Source organism: Squalius cephalus (genome assembly GCF_949319135.1).
Source record: "Squalius cephalus genome assembly, chromosome: 17".
NCBI lineage: Eukaryota > Metazoa > Chordata > Actinopteri > Cypriniformes > Leuciscidae > Squalius > Squalius cephalus.
This window is the reverse complement of record NC_137138.1, coordinates 24,336,935-24,349,757: the sequence shown is the minus strand read 5'-3', so window position 1 is coordinate 24,349,757 and position 12,823 is coordinate 24,336,935.

The following is a 12,823-nucleotide window of genomic DNA, read 5'->3' as shown; positions in this document are numbered from 1 at the left end:
AACCAATGAGGTTCATACTCGTGTTACGCAGCACGTTTGAGCTTCAGCAAGAACCAATGAGGTTCATACTCGTGTTACGCAGCACGTTTGAGCTTCAGCAAGAACCAATGAGGTTCATTCTCGTGTTACGCATCACGTTTGAGTTCAGCAAGAACCAATGAGGTTCATTCTCGTGTTACGCAGCACGTTTGAGCTTCAGCAAGAACCAATGAGGTTCATACTCGTGTTACGCAGCACGTTTGAGCTTCAGCAAGAACCAATGAGGTTCATTCTCGTGTTACGCAGCACGTTTGAGCTTCAGCAAGAACCAATGAGGTTCATTCTCGTGTTACGCATCACGTTTGAGTTCAGCAAGAACCAATGAGGTTCATTCTCGTGTTACGCAGCACGTTTGAGCTTCAGCAAGAACCAATGAGGTTCATTCTCGTGTTACGCAGCACGTTTGAGCTTCAGCAAGAACCAATGAGGTTCATTCTCGTGTTACGCATCACGTTTGAGTTCAGCAAGAACCAATGAGGTACATTCTCGTGTTACGCAGCACGTTTGAGCTTCAGCAAGAACCAATGAGGTTCATTCTCATGTTACGCAGCACGTTTGAGCTTCAGCAAGAACCAATGAGGTACATTCTCATGTTACGCAGCACGTTTGAGCTTCAGCAAGAACCAATGAGGTTCATTCTCATGTTACGCATCACGTTTGAGTTTAGCAAGAACCAATGAGGTTCATTCTCGTGTTACGCAGCACGTTTGAGTTCAGCAAGAACCAATGAGGTTCATTCTCGTGTTACGCATCACGTTTGAGTTCAGCAAGAACCAATGAGGTTCATTCTCGTGTTACGCAGCACGTTTGAGCTTCAGCAAGAACCAATGAGGTTCATTCTCATGTTACGCAGCACGTTTGAGCTTCAGCAAGAACCAATGAGGTTCATTCTCATGTTACGCATCACGTTTGAGTTTAGCAAGAACCAATGAGGTTCATTCTCGTGTTACGCAGCACGTTTGAGTTCAGCAAGAACCAATGAGGTTCATTCTCGTGTTACGCATCACGTTTGAGTTCAGCAAGAACCAATGAGGTTCATTCTCGTGTTACGCAGCACGTTTGAGTTTAGCAAGAACCAATGAGGTTCATTCTCGTGTTACGCAGCACGTTTGAGTTCAGCAAGAACCAATGAGGTTCATTCTCGTGTTACGCAGCACGTTTGAGCTTCAGCAAGAACCAATGAGGTTCATTCTCGTGTTACGCAGCACGTTTGAGCTTCAGCAAGAACCAATGAGGTTCATTCTCATGTTACGCAGCACGTTTGAGCTTCAGCAAGAACCAATGAGGTTCATTCTCGTGTTACGCAGCACGTTTGAGCTTCAGCAAGAACCAATGAGGTTCATTCTCGTGTTACGCATCACGTTTGAGTTCAGCAAGAACCAATGAGGTTCATTCTCGTGTTACGCATCACGTTTGAGCTTCAGCAAGAACCAATGAGGTTCATTCTCGTGTTACGCATCACGTTTGAGCTTCAGCAAGAACCAATGAGGTTCATTCTCGTGTTACGCAGCACGTTTGAGCTTCTGCAAGAACCAATGAGGTTCATTCTCATGTTACGCAGCACGTTTGAGCTTCAGCAAGAACCAATGAGGTACATTCTCGTGTTACGCAGCACGTTTGAGCTTCAGCAAGAACCAATGAGGTTCATTCTCATGTTACGCAGCACGTTTGAGCTTCAGCAAGAGCCAATGAGGTTCATTCTCGTGTTACGCAGCACGTTTGAGCTTCAGCAAGAACCAATGAGGTTCATTCTCATGTTACGCAGCACGTTTGAACTTCAGCAAGAGCCAATGAGGTTCATTCTCGTGTTACGCAGCACGTTTGAGCTTCAGCAAGAACCAATGAGGTTCATTCTCATGTTACGCAGCACGTTTGAGCTTCAGCAAGAACCAATGAGGTACATTCTCATGTTACGCAGCACGTTTGAGCTTCAGCAAGAACCAATGAGGTTCATTCTCATGTTACGCAGCACGTTTGAGCTTCAGCAAGAACCAATGAGGTACATTCTCGTGTTACGCAGCACGTTTGAGCTTCAGCAAGAACCAATGAGGTACATTCTCGTGTTACGCAGCACGTTTGAGCTTCAGCAAGAACCAATGAGGTACATTCTCGTGTTACGCAGCACGTTTGAGCTTCAGCAAGAACCAATGAGGTTCATACTCGTGTTACGCAGCACATTTGAGCTTCAGGAAGAACCAATGAGGTTCATTCTTACGATCTTTACGATCTGTTTATGAACTTTTTTCCATCAAAGTGGTAGTTGCGTTGCTGTCAATGGAAGGACAGAAAGCTCTCAGATTTCATCAAAAAAAGGGTGAGTAATTAATGACAGTATTTACATTTTTGGGTGAACTAACCGTTTAATTAGTTACAGCGGGTGATCCTGAACATCATTTACATGAAACAAAAAAATTGCATTACATTGCATTTTCATTAAAAGCACACTTTAATGTTTTCTAAAAACCACATAAGGTGAGATTCGGCCCTTGCTTTGTTCTCTTTGGAGCAATAACACGTGTTCGTGCACTATTTCCAGTTAAACCCTCCAGTATACAGTATAATCCAGTCTGTTTAAAGGTTAAATGCATGGACTTGCATCACAACTACATTAATGGGATTTTCTGACTTTTGCAAGAAATTGTCACAATCTACTATATGTCTGTTGACAATTGAGCAGGACAAGGTGTAAATATTTTTTTAAATGAACACTGCAAAAATATAATGCATGATCACATACATCATGCTTATTAAAGCCTATATTCTGAAGCAGTCGTGTCAGCGTATAGCTTTAAGCCCTTACTTCCAAAAAATCTCATGTTTGTCACGCATTATGTCATACAAAGATGAGGGCAATTTGCCATCCTTGCACAACATTACTAGAACATTGTGTGTTCAGTGAGATGGAGGAAGCTAATTAACCTCACCTCGTATAGCGTCTCGGAAGAGATTCAGTGTTTTATTCAACTATCTCTGCTTCCCATGTAGCCTATGCTTGTTTGTAGTTTTGACATGTCAAATATTATGTTTAGTTATTTTTATGTTGACATAACTGAGTTTGAGCTGAGGCATATATTTAATAGTTTAGATAGAAGACAGCTCTACCTGACATTATCAGGTTTTAATCCAGCCTGACCATTATTTGATCGTTGTTGACATTCATGAACGAATCAGCCATGCATAACCGCAGGGTAGGTTAATTCAGACAGTTCACAGGCAGGCTACTGAGAAAAGTCAATATCTTGTGAAAGGTACATTGTCACCCAAGGGGATTGTCTGTAAAGTAACAGCTGAATGGGAGCTTTGCACTGTTTCAGTTTGCACATATTTTGACATAATGTTTTGTTATTGAACCTAATACTTGCTTCATATGGTTGGTTGTGATCAGGTCAAACACATTATGATTTAATCAACCTGATTACATTAGATTACACCAGATTAGAAATAAAAATTAGACATTTTTAGATAACCTAAACAAACCTTAAAGGAAAATACTCCACCAAAATTTTTAAAATTGTATTAAGGTATGCTGTGGAAATCAGATTTCCCTCTATTTGTGCATGTTTATTAATTGTGTCCAATGTACTTAGTTTCTTAGATTGTTGTAAGAATATTGATATGGAACAAGTAATAATTGTAGTTCTTGAAAACAGATCATTTCTCCATTCTCAAATATTTAGATTGAAATTCATCAAAAATAAATATATTTGTTAGTCAAATACAAATTTATTTCATAAAAAAAAACAAAAAAAAACATAATAGATTTTAGACAAAATGAACCATTGGATTTTTAGGCATTTATTTTGGCATCTACAATTCAAACAATCCGAGATTTTATGAAGGTAATATTATACACAAAAAAATGGTTTAGAAACAATTTTCACTCAGAAATTGCTGGCAAATTTATTTACAAATAAAATACAAGTAACACATTGAATTGAAGTATTTTCTTGCTAAACGTACTTCAGTAATCTTTGTTTTATTTACAACTGTAATTTTTTTACAGTGTTGTTATTTATGTGTAACTGTTAGCACATTTTATTATATTATATTTTATTATATCTTACTTTGACATTGGATGGACATTTGGGGTCACAATATAGTTCTTGCCAAATTTAGAAGCAATGGATTTTGTTGCAAATACCAAAAATATCAAACATATACCAGTAATATTCACTTTTCTTTGGCGTTCTGATTGAATATCTACAATATCAGTCACTGAACATTCAGTACAGAGTTATGAGAAGAAATGAAGCAGCTCTCATGCTCTCGCTATACAGCTTCTCTGCAGGGTTTCACCAGAAATCATCATAAGACTCTAATTTCACCAATGAAGTGATTGCGATGAAAGATCAAGAGCTATTGTGGTTGTCGTTCATATTATCAGCCTTTTTCAGTGCTGATGGGAAAAGCAGGAAGTGAGAAAATGGCATTAATGCTAATAATATGCATAAAACGCTTTAATAGAAGTCTTGTTATGAATGAGCCACTTCTGTCAGCCTATACTTCCTTGCTGAATTGAGAGCCGAACGATGACTATAACTATATGCACGCTCTGTTTTTGAGTCTTGCGAGATTTTAAAAAATACAGACACCTTATTTGTCAGTGGAAACTTCAGCAAAGAGCCACCACATGCTAGTAGCCTAGATGCTAGTGGCTAAGACAGCAGTGGAATCGAAGGATTGATCTGTTGGTCCACCAAACAGCCTTTGGTTTGGTCAATGACCTTTTAGTCGATGGACTAATGCCCTGTGCAGCAAAAAAAGTTTACAAAACTCTTGATGTGCTATTTATTTTAGTGTTAGCTTAGTTATGTGCAGTGTACTTATTCAGTATCAGACTATATTTGAACAGAATGATTTCACGTCATAAGTTACGGTTTCCTCCACAATCCAAAGACATGCATAGATGAACTGGAGATGTACCCAGGAACCCAAATTCCATCATGTGAGAGTGGAGCTGCATTACTTTGAAAAGTCATACTTTGTCCCAGCCAAAAAATAATGGTTTGGCCAGTGTAGGCATGATAAGGGCTTGTCCATGGGTTCAAAGTCTGCCCTATGTGAATAAAAGCCTACTTTCAATCTGTTCAGCATATAAAGCTATTGTGTCTCTTCAGAAAATTTGGAGTAAACCACTCAATTCATATGGATTCGTTTCACGATCTCTTATGAACTTTTTGAAGCATCAAAGTGGTAGTTGCATGGACTGTCAATGGAGGGACAGAAATCTCTCAGGTTTCATTCAAAATATCTTAATTTGTGTTCCAAAGATAAATGAAAGTCTTACGGGTTTGTAATGACATGAAGGTGACTAAATAATGACAAAATTTTAACTTTTTCATGAACTAATCCTTTAAAGCTAGGGTAGGTAATCCTGTTCAGAAACACTTTTTTTTATACTGGGTGAAATGGTCCTTCCATCCCGAGAGTAGTCAATACATTATGTGTTCAGAAAAAGGAATGAAAACAATCAGACCTCTGTAGCAGCTGCAGGACAGTAAAAACTCTGACCAATCACTGCCACTCGGTCCGAGTGTAAAGAACCAATCAGATGCCTTCAGAGCCAGGAGGAGTGTCTTAGCAGTGTCAATCAAGTTTGCGTACGCGCTGATCGCCCCTCTCTTGCACAGTGCGTACCATCATTCAAAATCAAGATAGCCGGTGGGCCGAGCAGCTGTGCTAATGGCGGACAAACAACCAAAACTACCAATTTCTCGAGTGGAACCTGCTCATACAACAAAGGCAGGTAAACGGGAAAAGATCGATGACGATAAACAAGCCCGTCGGAGCCCATTGACTCAGTGTTAAAACTCTAGCCGCATAACATACAGATAAAATGTCACGCACTGTGCAAAGCAACAATTGAAACCTGCTAATTCACTGGCTTGTCATGTTGCTAAAATAATGTACTAGCAAACCTTATTTAGCATTACATATCGCTAGAATAATTATTTACATAGCCTACTGCAACGTTAGTTACCGTTATATTATCTTACTGGCTATTTATAACTCATAGAAAGAGTGCAATGTGATAAAGTTACATTACATGTGATTCTGACATGATGCTACATGCACTGCGCTCCTTCCTCTCCGCTTGTCTCAGGTAAATAATGCGTCTTCGGTCGGAGTCGCGCGTTCATGTGTTTTGGGGGCGTGGCTTTGAAAGGACCCCAGAAGGGAGAGGGTGGACTGAATGGAAATAATGAGCTGTCTTTAAAACAGTCGTTAGAGGTCTACATACACTCGATTTTTATACTTTCTTTTTCAGAATACTTACATTTTAATTATGTATTGATATATACATAAAGTTTAAACAAATTTGAAAAATACGTTTTTTAGACCATTCTTACCTACCCCAGCTTTAAGTCTGCCGACAAGATAAAAGAATAAATGGAAATGTAGTAAATGTAGAGACTTCAGAAGGATGCAAGCATCAAGAACAGTCAGGAAGTGGATGGTTTATTTTTAATGTTGTCATGGATCTCATCGGAGGATTATATGTTAGTTTGGAGCATTTGACTGCAGATTGTTTTGGAAGCACAGTGAAATGTAGAGCTCACAAAGAGAATTTGTTGACAGATGAAGCAGCCAACAGTATTGGATCTGACAGCAGCTGCATAAACTGTGAGTAAACGATTTCATAATGCTTATATATCATAATTGTCTGTAAATTAAGGATTTTATGGATAATGTTTTCAAAACACTTCCTCGTGTGCAATAACGGGCGTTGATACTGTTTCTTATCTAATGATGTTAGCCAATCATAACAGTGGCCATTTAATGACAAGCCCCTTAAAAACCGACCATTTCAGACAGAGGGTCAGAATGAGGGTTGAAAATAATTGTTTTTCCACATATACATTTGTTTTGGGTTTTTTTTTTTTGTGCAAAAAAAAAAGCTTTATTAACATTATAAGTGAACTTCAAGGAACATATTAAAATAATTTTTAAAAAATCCATGCCATGACCCCTTATACATTGCACTCACTGATACAGTAATAGAATACATAACAGAGTTATAAAATCATTGTGTATGTTCATATTTCAGAACTTGTGTCTATAAAGGAAATGGCATACATTAACTGTCCCAGTAGTTAAAATTATCTATGGCATGGTGCTATATGCTATGATCATGGGTTCAATTCCTAGGGAATGTGTGAATGAGTACATTGAATGCCTTAAAAGTTGCCATGGATAGAATCATCTGGAAGGTGAATCAATGTGTCATGTAAGACTTATGGTTGTTGAAACTGAACAGGAAACAATTATCAATTAACATGATAGAAAACTACTAAGAAGAGTCACATGTCCGGCAATACTTTATTTAGTATTATTTAAATTCTATAGGCGTCACTGACAGTGGGCATGATGTGTCTGTGACGCAGTAAACTGTAAACTCTGTAAACTATCATGTCATTGTGACAACATGCAAAAATACTTTCCAAAGCTTCCAGGAAGTCCTGTGACCAGCTATTCCTTTGTTCTTGAGGATTTCCCAATAACTAAGACCTTCAATCTGTGAGAGAGCCAGTAAATCTCTATAGATCTTTAGGCATGTGATGAACTTAAAACTTAACTTAATAGCACTGCTAGTCCCATTCAAAACTACTGTAGGTAAATATGTGCCTGCTGGCGTTCTTCCATTCTGGCATTGCCTCAGAGTAGAGCTGTGGCGCTTGTAATAAAACATTACGGCTCATTTTGTAAGCGTGATCAGTCTATTTTCTAACCCCAGAGATCACTTTACCTGGCAGCACTTGGGATTGAGTGCAGAGCCAAGACTCTCTGTGGAGCACTAGCCTCTAAAAGGTCACTGGAGGATTGCCAGCGCGCGCTGGGTTACGTTTATGTAAGACATTGTACTAATGTGAAAATGTCTAATGCTCACATGGAGAGACTGTGCTGATATATCTAATATTGATTACACATTTTGATTGATGGAAATTAAGATAAGGCAAAGGTAAATGGTAAGATGTACTCCTGGGAAATATGTAGCTTCTGTATATTAGTCCGAAATCAGCATTTGCTGTAAAGGGTCAGGGTTTTAGGTAATGCTAGTCATAAAACAGGTCTCTTGAGGGGCATTTAAAGGGATAGTTCACCCAAAAGTGAAAATTATGTAATTTCATTATTTTCTCACCTTAATGTAATTCCAAACCTATTAGACTTTTTTTTCTCACACACATGGAGATATTTAGTGAATATACCTGGTTGGGGAGTTCAATGAAATGCAATACATTCATTGTGACTTTAATGAAAAATTTAATGAAAAATCCACCCAAGAATGGCAGCAAAGAAATAGTCCATGCATTTGCAAGTGCTCCGATTGGTTTTGGTGAGAAACCACCTAATATGTAATACATTTTATAGAAATAACTTTGATTACCAGGAAATTATTTTGACTTGTGGCAGACTTTTCTTAAAAAAAAAAAAAAATGTAAAAAAAAAAGGCAAAAATCTGGATTAAAGTTGATGGAGCCAAAGTGTAAATGTTTGAATACTGTTTTAATAGCCACACAATGTGAACAACAACAGTGTGGAAAAAGAGGTGTGCTAAATTTGAATGTGCTCTTGTTGTGTTCATCAAATCTATAAAAGGGACCTATTATACAAAATTCACTTTTACATGGTGTTTGAACATAAATGTGTGTCGGCACAGTGTGTGTACTTGACCACCATTTAATCATAAAAATCCCATAAATCATACGCAGTGTCTCAGCACAAGCCGTTTGTAGTTTCTATGCAATGTGACGTTACATTACACAGGCCCCGCCCACGACTGCTGACAGACTCTGCCCTATTAGCATAGACTCCGCCTTGAGTGAGCTGTACACTGTCAGCCATGTTTATCTCCTCGCCAGAGCATTTAACAACAGCATTCAAGTAAGAAATGTATTCTTATGAAAACTAAGTTATTCAGTCAAGAGCAGTGAGTGATTTTCGTTTTTTATTTTGTTGTTTGATTCCTATTAACAACAGATTCAACAGTAGGTACTGTATATTACGCTGCTGTCACTTTAATTCACAGATCTACTATTCACATGCAATTTCTTTCCCTGCTGTTTACATTCACAGACATAACTGTGTTTATGTGAACTTTGTGTTTTTGACAAAACCTTGTGTGTATTTGACAGTTTAAGCGCAATAAGACGTGAAAGAGAACTTGATTTAATACTCACGGGACTCGCCGTCTGACATCCAGCTTTCTGTGCACGGTGTGTGTGCTCAGAAATCCATATATCAGAAGTTTGGACTGATATTATAAGCATTTATAACATGGTATAATAAATGATCTGTGGGGTATTTTGAGCTGAAATTTCACAGACACATTCTGGGGACACCTGAGACTTATATTACATCTTGTAAAAAGGGGCATAATAGGTCCTCTTTAAAGTATATTTAAAAAAAAACCTGCTGCTTAAAGAGAGTACACTTTCATGACTATGTTTCTTAACATGTTAAGTACTAGGGCTGTCAAAATTCATGTATTAATGCATGCAATTCATTTTTTCAATTTAACGTGTTAAAAATATTTAACACAATTAACGCAGCATCCGTTTTTTTCCGTCATCCTTTGGCTAGCGTAACATTATACGATCACGCTCTTCTTCATGCTAATGCTTAAACCATTCAATTGCAATAAGACAAAAGAGAACGCAGTGTAGTACTTTTGTGCATTTTGACAAGGCAAGTAAAAATCTGAACCGGTCTGACTGAGCCAATTATTATAATTTTTTGGCCCTGATATATTGAAGGGCACAGGTAAATGTAACATTTATTATAATGTGTTTTTGTTAAATTAAAAGTTGTTACAGTTGCAATCAAAATTATTCAACCCCCATTGCAAATCAGGTTTATGGCAATATGTACAGACTTTCAGTTGTTTGCAATGAACAAATCAAACAAAAGTAATTAAAATAAAAAAATTGATTGGTTTCCGCAAATTCAACTGAAAATGCCACTTTAAATGACTTCTGCAGTCTCAAAATTATTCAACTTGAATCTCCATGAATAGAATCCCTCACAACAGCACAAATCTACAAAACAGGTGTTGTCTCAAGCGCACCTGATGCAACTAATCAAGGGCTTCATTAGTTGCACCAGGTGTGCTTAAGCTAGAACACATGAAATATCTGAACTGGTTAGGTTTGTTGAGTGTCACGTTTGACAGCATGTTAGAAATATGTCTAAGTAAAAAGAATGGTCCAAAAAGTTAAGAAAAGATAACTGCCTACAGTTAAGCATGGTGGTGGCTCTGTGATTCTCTTGGGCTCCTTTGCATCCTCTGGCACTGGAAACCTGCAGTGTGTGGAAGACAAAATGGATTCATTGAAGTATCAGGAAATCCTAGGGAAAGCTTGGGCGTCATTGGACCTCCCAACAGGACAATTAACCCAAGCATACCTCAAATTCCACCAAGGCTTGGTTGCAGAAGAAGTTCTGGGAGATTCTACAGTGGCCATCACAGTCACCTGACTTGAACACCATAGAACATTTCTGGTGGGATTTGAAGAAGGCCGTTGCAGCACGCAAACCCAAAAATATTACTGAACTGGAGGCCATTGCTCATAAGGAATGGGATAAGATTCTTAAGAAACGCTGCCAGAAGCTGGTGTCTGGTTATACATCTTGTTTGCAGCAGGTCATAACAGCAAAAGGGTGTTCTACTAAGTATTAAAGATGCTTGCCATGAAGGGGTTAAATAATTTTGAGACTGCAGAAGTCATTGAAAGTTGCATTTTCAGTTGAATTTGGGGAAAGCACTTGAAACATTTGTTGTGTTGAGCTATTTCAATTACTTTTGTTTGATTTGTTCATTGCAAACGCAGCTGAAAGTCTGTAAATTTTGCCAATAAACCTGATTTGTAATGGGGGTTGAATAATAATTTAGATTACAACTGTATATTTTTAAAAGCCTAATAAACATTAAAATGTATAACTTTTAATTATACTGCTAAATGGCTATAATTAATGGCTAAACTTGAGGGAAAAAAAACAATTGCATAGAGACATCAGTATTGGTATTGGTGATGCTGGCCTTCTTTCATAAAAAGATATCATTAAACAAACATTAAAAATATAGGCTACTGTCTTTATGTGGTTTCTACATTAATTTCTACATTAATTTACAATATAAAAATATATTAAACTGTGATGTTAGGTGCAATTAATCGCGATTGATTACAGAAAAATCTGCTATTAATTAGTATAAAATAGTAAATAGTAAAAATGTATCGATTGGCAGCAGTAAGTGCACTTTTAAAAAAGTGCACTTTGTAATAATTGATGATCAAATTAACTTACTTTTTACTTTTGAGAAGATTTCTATTATTTCTTAATAATAATGTTTTGTTATGCTTTTTTGAAGAACCAGGCCTACACTTATTTTGATGTTTTGACAAACATCCCTTACGGAAAAGAAGTTTATTCAAGTGTGCTATTAGTATACTTCTTTTAAACTAAAAAGAAGAAAGTATACTTTCAGTCTACTTTGTACTGCAGACATTTACTTAAAATTGCACTTAGACCTCTGTCAGTAAACTTCAGTAAACGTCAGATAAACCTGAGATTTTCATACTTTGATTTACATGGAAAAGATAACTTTATCTTGTGTCACGGCATCGCGTCGTGTCTGGTTAGGACATGGTGTAACGTTACAGTGTAACGAACCCATGATGAAGAGGAAACGACTGTGAAGTTTTGGGGTTATAATGGATTCGATCTACTCCATCTATGTTTTGATCATCGTTCTGAATCCGATCTGGACTTAACCATGATAAAAACATATAACAAAATGTTTTTAAATACGTTTATTTCATACTAAGTGTACTACAAATTCATTAACATATCGCTTGAGACTTACTGATATACGTTTTATATATAAGTATTATAATAATATAAGTATTATAATTATATAAGTATTATAATTAGCCTAAAATGTGTTTTAATATCACTATTAGTAATCATCATCATAGAAAGTCATCATCGCTGTTTCAAGATGGCACTTACACCTGTATAGACTGTGAATTATCTGTCTGTCCTTTATTGCTGTTTCAAGACAGCACTGAGGCCTGTATAGAGTGTGAACTATCTGTCTGTCCTTCATCTCTGTTTCAAGAGAGCAATAAGAACTGCTTGGACTGTAATCTGTCAGTTTGTTTGGAATCATCGCTCTTTAAAGACAGCATTGACAACTGTTTCCATCTGCCACCATCACCACAGAGCTGCAGCCCCACCCCTGATGGATGATTGCAGCCCTTCGCCGTCTCTGCCTTGCTGTTACATCGAGTCTCAGGTTAGGCAACCACAAGCAGCGCCTGAGTGAGAGAATCCTGCGGCTCGACCTCCAGCCTCTGATCCTTTTGCTTCATCTCAGCCCGTCGAAATGATAGCTCCGCCTTTGCTCCTCCCACCTTCGGCTCCACCAGAGACCCTCGGCCTTGTGGCTCCACCAGCTCCCCCTTGGTCAGTCGTCACTCTGCTTCTGCCACTGACTTGCAGGCCATTACACCTTGACTCCTCCCTGCCTCAACTCCGCTGTGGGCTGTCAGCACTTTGGTGCTCTGGGTCGGCTGCATCGGCCTATCACCATCAGCGCCGCCAGGGGATCGTCATCATCCTCCTGTCACCATCCCTTCGTTAACCTCCAAAGCCCCCACCCTCACTCACTCCCTCATCTGTTTTATGTTCTGTTACGGCGCGAGGTTGTGCCTTCCGGGAGTGGGTGTAATGTCACGAAGACACTCAGTTGTCTTTGATTTGATTCTTTTTCATGTACTTTAAG